This window comes from Rattus norvegicus, chromosome 4, assembly GCF_036323735.1.
Source record: "Rattus norvegicus strain BN/NHsdMcwi chromosome 4, GRCr8, whole genome shotgun sequence".
NCBI lineage: Eukaryota > Metazoa > Chordata > Mammalia > Rodentia > Muridae > Rattus > Rattus norvegicus.
The window spans coordinates 72,668,189-72,675,721 of record NC_086022.1 but is presented as its reverse complement, the minus strand read 5'-3'; the positions used below and the strand labels follow the sequence as shown (position 1 = coordinate 72,675,721).

At 40.5% G+C, this 7,533-nt stretch overlaps 1 pseudogene; it reads right to left on the bottom strand.

The window, feature by feature from the left end:
• Nucleotides 1-463: 463 nt before the first annotated feature.
• Nucleotides 464-980, bottom strand: LOC108350808 (40S ribosomal protein S23 pseudogene; annotated as a pseudogene).
• Nucleotides 981-7,533: the final 6,553 nt, after the last annotated feature.

Here is a 7,533-nt window from a genome sequence, read left to right as displayed (position 1 = left end):
CCACTCCTTGACTGTTCCTAGATTCCTGTGTCCAGAGGACTCTGTGCAGGTTCCTCTTGGGTCAGAAATGTAAGCAAAAGTGTGGTCTCCCCTGAGATCTCATGATTGTCTGTACGTCTGAGACTCAAGCTTTCTTCCCCATGGAATTTGGGCACAGAGTGCTGTGAGACTGGGTCAGCTCTGGGCACAAGCAGAAACTGGAAGGGCCCTGTCCTAGACTGCTTCTAGGTTCCTGTGTCCTGGTGGCTACAGGCGGTTCCCTCAGAACAGAAGTGGTGGTCTTACCTCTGCTCTCAGATGTGTTAGCACTCTGTTTTCTTATTTTTTCCTATAGTATATATATATATTTTAAAAATGGGATTCCCAAGTGTGTAAATGAATGGGTCTCTGTTTCTTATTATTGGCTCTTTTCCCTTTTTTGTTTTGTCCAATTCAGTTGTGTTAGTTTTGGTTTTATTTTATTTTATGTTTTTTCATTTATTAGAAGCCTTTTTGTTTTATAGGGTTTTTTTAGAATATAAAAATTCATTATTGTGTTTTCATCATTAAAATTTGATTTTGGTCATTCTTTCTTGCCCTTCTACAGGGTCAAAAGAGACACATCATCTACTTTAACAACCTTAAATCGGACTTCAAGAATATCACCTACAGAATGACCTTTTTGACCAAATCTGCCACCAGAACTTTATTGTTTTTCTCAGTTACATTCAAGCAGGCATTATTGGACATGAGCCTTATGATCTTTTAGCATTCTTGCTTAGTCACACCTTGACATATTTCTTGACAGCAGAATTTGGATGTTTGTCTTCAGCCCCTACTTTTCCCACTACAATTCTCTTTACATGAGAAGTAACTCCAAAAGAATTGGCCTTCAGTGATGTGCCCAAGTGGGCTTTTCTGTGTTGTTTATCATCCCACTTTTGGTCTCGTCTGTGACTGTGCAGCTTCTTGGCAGCACAGAGTCCAGAACGTGTGTCCATCTTGGTGTGCCATGAGTCCATGTACCTGTTTGTTTTCTGATGAATGGCAAGAAGAGGGTGGATCTGGATGAGAAAGGAAGTAGTGAAGAACACAAAAGACTAGAAAGAGGGTAAACTATAATCAGGATATATTATGTGAGGGAAAAATTATTTTCTTTTTTAAATTTTTTAAAAATTTATCTTTTCTTATATAGTACATCCTGACCACAGCCTTGCTTCTCATCATTCCTCCCAGTTCTCCCATACACACCTTTTTCTCCCCCAGATCTACAATCCCTTCATTTTCACTTATAAAAGAGTAGGTCTCCCAGGGATATCAAGAAAGCACAACATAACAAGATACAATAAGACTAGGTACAAGCCCTCTTATCAAGACTGGACAAGGCAACTCAGTAGGAAGAAAAATATCCCAAGATCAGATAAGAAAGTCAGAGACACCATTACTTTCAGAGTTAGGAGTCTCACAAAAGCACCAAGCTAAGAAATCACAACATATATACAGAGAATCTAGCACAGACCCAGGCAGGCTCGGATTGCAGCAAGAACCTCTGTGAGTCTGTATGAGCTCTGCTTAGTTGATTCTGTGAGCAATGTTCTTTAGGTATCCTGGATCCTTCTGGCTGCAAAAAATCCTTCCACTTCCTCTACCCTTGGGTTCTCCAAACTCTGCTTAATGTTTGGCTGTGGGTCTCTGTTGCTAGAAGAAGCATCTCTGATGGTGATTGTTTCGGCACTGATCTATGAGCATAGCAGAATATCATTAGGAATCATTTCATTGACTCTGATTTATTTTGTTTGTTTTTGTTTTGTCTTGTTTTGCCAGTTGCATTACAAAATATATCCCATTCAAGCTTCATATCCTACATTACTAAGAGACTTTGCTAGGTCACCCTCATATGTTCCATGAAGGTTCCAGAAATCACTAGGTATAGGTTTAGATTTTTCAAAACCTACTTTAATAAAGGGTTCTTTAATGTTTCAATCTCCCTGCTAGCCCACTGACCAAAGGTAAGAGAGAATGATGGTTAACAGGACAAGGGGATTGTGAACCTATTTAGAAATAGTTATTTGGAGCAGTTCCAATCTTTGTTTTCAGAATATTAGTGACAAGACCAAAACATTAAACATGAATCAGTAGTGGAAGTCCAGTGCAAGTGGCAAACACCAAACACAAATCAGTAGTAGTGGCTCAATGCAGAAGAAACCTCGAGGCTCTGTCAAATTGGCACAAGTCTGTGGAAGTGGCAAGAAGTAGTCAGAATACCATGAGAAGTTCTTTGGCCCATTTCCCTTTACAAAGTCATATGAAGTGAAGATCAGTGAAGATCAGCAAAGTGTTGCAAGGCAAACCAGTACAAGAGTGTAGTCAGTGGTTCTAGTTATACTCTTTCCAAATATCATATGTCCTATCAAGTATCTGTTTCATCAAAACATCCCCTCATGTGTCAGCTTCAGCAAAAAAAAAAATCATCACATTACACCACTTAGTCTCCAAAGAAACCAGAAACTTCCACTTCATTAGGTTTCCACATCAGCTTCCAAATGGCCCCAATTTCAGTTCTCTCTCCTTGTACTTTCTTCTTCCATCCCTCTCTCCTTCACGTAACCTCTTTTGTTCCCATCCCCACCAGCCCCCAGTCCACTCACATAACCTAATCTATTTTCCTTCTGCAGGAAGTTCCATGTTCTTCCATCCTTGAGATGAAAAAATGCCCATTTTTAGAGGGATGGCTCTCAAACCTGCATATCTCTTTCTCATAATACCCTTTTTACACATAAGCTTACATGATGGTGTTTAACAGTTCTTGATTCCTTGAGCTCCAGGGCTCTGAAATCACCTGAAACTTGCCTAGATTTTGAGAAAACCTTTGGAGAGAAAGTTCAAAAGTGTCTTCATATTATATCACATGCAGATCTCAGGAAGTACAATAGTGACTGCATTAATAACGTGCGACTGCCAGAGTCCCCTAAGGAACTCATTAGTGTTCATTGCTGTCACCACTCCTAACCCTCAAGAGGAAGACTTCCATATTTCCTTGTCCCCTCTATCTCTCTCTGTTCCTAAATGCCATTGAAGACATTTTTTCTTCAAGGTTACAGAAGCTATATTCATGGAGTTTTGGGATGTTCTCTAATAGTCCAAGCTTGAATTTTAGTCCTCATGTGATAGTCTGTGAATAGTCATCCTGCTTGCTTGCTGAGGAAACAAAGCCAATTCTCATCATTATTCGAAGATGGCTTTATTTATCAGAGAGTAGTTCCTCAAACTCCTATATATTCAGGCGCAGGGGAAACTGTGCCAGTGAACATCTAAGTGCATTTTCACAGTACTGTTTACATTCCAAAATCAATATTCAGTGCCCAGCAACAATTAATCTCCCCATCCGTGCTGTTAAACAACTGTCTATCATCTCAGGACTAACATGTTCCTTTTCTCTCTTGCTCATGCACCCATTGCTAAATTCTATCACCAGCAGTACAGTTTGTATACTCAGCCTTAAATTATTCCAGTAGCAAGATCAGCTTCTAGGAACCAAGGAAGAAACAAAGAAACTTGAGATAAAATCTAAATATCAAGTTTCTTGATTTTCATACCCTGTGTCCACAACTAGTTCTTTCCTCCCTCCCTCTCTCGTTCTCTTTCCATTTCCCTCTGTCTTCCGCCCTCACTATATCTACTCCTTTATTGTTTAATGCACATTATTAATTTAGTAGGTTGGCTTGGTCCCACTCTTTTTTTTTCTTATTCTGATCATTTTCCTGCAAGCCTCTCATCAGCATATGTGCGTAGGACTCAGTTTTCTGTTTGTCCACATGGAAATCACTCTGAGCAGATCTGGCTATGCTTGTCTAAACTGCTCGCCCCAGCACCATCACCACACCTCAGTTCAGATTTGTCTGCTATCTCAGTGTTGTTCCTGAAACATCAATTTCATCCTTTTCCTGGTGATTTTCCCTCCAGCTCATCTGCCAGGGTGATATTTCAAATACTAAATTTAATTGAGCCACAGCTCTACCTCCAAACCTTCACTAGCTATCCAGTGATCTTGAAGTGAAGTTGAATAACTGGTAACTTGGTAACAATCTGACCCCTAGGGACCCATTTACTCCTTTCTCAATACTCACTCTACAAGTGCTTGGTCTATATATAACTTGGCTTTCGCTCTGTTTTTGATCATTGTTCTTGGGCACAGGTTTTTCTTTTGCTGAGATTGCTAATATTCTAGATTCTTTGTTATCAGTTTTCTGGTTTCAACTCTGTCCCTTTCAAGATGTGTTTCATGTTTTATTTTGAGACAAACTTTTGTTATGTTGTCCAGGTTGGATTTTTATTGGTTACTTTTCTGTTGCTGTAATAAAATACCATGACTGAAGGCAACTTATAGAAGAAAGACTGTGTTTTGAATTACAGTTACAGAATGATAGTTCATAATAGAGAGGAAGGAACGACCACAGGTACCTCCAACAGGAAGCTGGATGATAGCATTTCACTGGCACCCAGGAAGCAGAGAGAGAAAACTGGAAGTAGAGTGAAGCTATAAATTGCCAAATTTATAGGTGGCATACTTCCTCTGGGAATGCTGTCCCTGATAATGGTTCCAAAACCACCCTAAATATTAAAACATATGAGTGTATGGGAGAGATTTCTCAGCTATACCACTCTTAGGCTTATACCCAAAAGATGCCCTACCATCTCACAGGAGCATGTGCTCCACTACGTTCACAGCAGCCTTATTTGTGTAAGGCAGAAGCTGGAAACAATCCAGGTGCCCCACAATGGAAGAGTAGGTACAGAAAATGTGGTTCATTTACACAATGGAATACTACTCAGCTAATAAGAACAAGGACATTTTGAGTTTTGCACGCAAATGGACAGAACTGGAAAATATCAGCCTGAGTGAGGTAACCCAGACACAAAAGGATATGCATGGTATGCATTCACTATTAAGTGGATACTAGCCAAAAAGAACAGAATACCCAGGATAAAATCCACAGAACTCAAGAAGGAAAAGGGCCCAGGTGAGGATGCTTCAATTTCACATGGAAGGGAGAAGAAAGCGATCACAGAGGACAGAGGGAGGGAGGAAAATGGGTAGGAGAGGGGAGAGGGAGAGGAAAGGGGGAACATGATTTAGTATTGGGGAGGAGGCAGGAGTCAAACCCTGAGGACCAGCAGAATGAATGGAAATATGCAACAGCAGGAGTGAAAGAATCTCAGGACTCACAGGAGGGACCTTAGATGAAAATCCCAACAGTGGGTAGTAGGAACTTGTAGAATCCACCTCCAGCAGAAAGACAGAGCATCAAGTGGAGGGATGTGGTTGTCATTCCAGAGTCTAAAACTCTGACCCAGAATTGTTGTGGTCTAAAAGGACTGCAGAGACAAAAATGGAGAAGAGACTGAGGGAAATGAGGTCCCGTGACAGGCCCAACTTGGGATCCAACTCAAGTGGAAGCTCCAAGGTTTGACACTATTACTGATGCTATGGTGTGCTTAGAGACAGAAGCTTAGCAGAGCTGTCCCTGGAGAGGCCCGATAAGCAACTGACGAAGACAGATGCAGATACTTATGAACTGAAGTCAGGGATGCCTGTGGTTGGATTAGGGAAAGGCTGAAAGGGGGAAGAGGGCTACCCCATAGGAAGACCAACACTCTTAACTAATCCAGACCACTGAGATCTCTCTGACACTGAGCCACCAACCAGGCAGCATACAAGAGCTGGTCTGAGGCCCCAACACATATACAGTAGAGTACTACCTGGTCTGTCCTCCGTGAGAGAAGACACGCCTAACCCTCAAGAGACTTGAGGCCTCAGGGAGTGGAAAGGCTTCGTAGAGGGGACACATCCTCTTGGGGAGGAGGAATGGGGTGAGAAACTGTGGAAGGGCAGACCTGGATGGGGGTAATGACTGGACTGTTAAAAAAAAGTAAACCACCAAAATAAACATGAAATATCCAAACACACAAGAAAAGCAAGATCTAGTTTCAAAATCATATTTGATCATGATGCTGGAGGACTTCAAGAAAGACGTGAAGAACTCCCTTAGAGAACAAGTAGAAGCCTACAGAGAGGAATCGCAAAAATGCCTGAAAGAATTCCAAGAAAACATAAATAAACAAGTAGAAACCCAAAGAGAGGAGACACAAAAATCCCTGAAAGAATTCCAGGAAAACACAATCAAACAGTTGAAGGAATTAAAAATGGAAATAGAAGCAATCAAGAAAGAACACATGGAAACAACCCTGGATATAGAAAATCAAAAGAAGAGACAAGGAGCTGTAGATACAAGCTTCACCAACAGAATACAAGAGATGGAAGAGAGAATCTCAGGAGCAGAAGATTCCATAGAAATCACTGACTCAACTGTCAAAGATAATGTAAAGCAGAAAAAGCTACTGGTCCAAAACATACAGGAAATCCAGGACTCAATGAGAAGATCAAACCTAAGGATAATAGGTATAGATGAGAGTGAAGACTCCCAGCTCAAAGAACCAGTAAATATCTTCAACAAAATCATAGAAGAAAACTTCCCTAACCTAAAAAAAGAGATACCCATAGGCATACAAGAAGCCTACAGAACTCCAAATAGATTGGACCAGAAAAGAAACACCTCCTGTCACATAATAGTCAAAACACCAAACGCACAAAATAAAGAAAGAATATTAAAAGCACTAAGGGAAAAAGGTCAAGTAACATATAAAGGCAGACCTATCAGAATCACACCAGACTTCTCGCCAGAAACTATGAAGGCCAGAAGATCCTGGACAGATGTCATACAGACCCTAAGAGAACACAAATGCCAGCCCAGGTTACTGTATCCTGCAAAATTCTCAATTAACAGAGATGGAGAAACCAAGATATTCCATGACAAAAACAAATTTACACAATATCTTTCTACAAATCCAGCACTACAAAGGATAATAAAGGGTAAAGCCCAACATAAGGAGGCAAGCTATACCCTGGAAGAAGAAAGAAACTAATCGTCTTGGCAACAAAACAAAGAGAAGAAAAGCACACAAACATAACCTCACATCCAAATATGAATATAACAGGAAGCAATAATCACTATTCCTTAATATCCCTCAACATCAATGGCCTCAACTCCCCAATAAAAAGACATAGATTAACAAACTGGATATGCAACTAGGACCCTGCATTCTGTTGCCTACAGGAAACACACCTCAGAGACAAAGACAGACACTACCTCAGAGTGAAAGGCTGGAAAACAACTTTCCAAGCAAATGGTCAGAAAAAGCAAGCTGGAGTAGCCATTCTAATATCAAATGAAATCAATTTTCAACTAAAAGTCATCAAAAAAGATAAGGAAGGACACTTCATATTCATCAAAGGAAAGATCCACCAAGATAAACTCTCAATCCTAAATATCTATGCCGCAAATACAAGGGCACCTGCATACGTAAAAGAAACCTTACTAAAGCTCAAAACACACATTGCACCTCACACAATAATAGTGGGAGATTTCAACACCCCACTCTCATCAATGGACAGATCATGGAAACAGAAATTAAACAGAGATGTCGACAGACTAA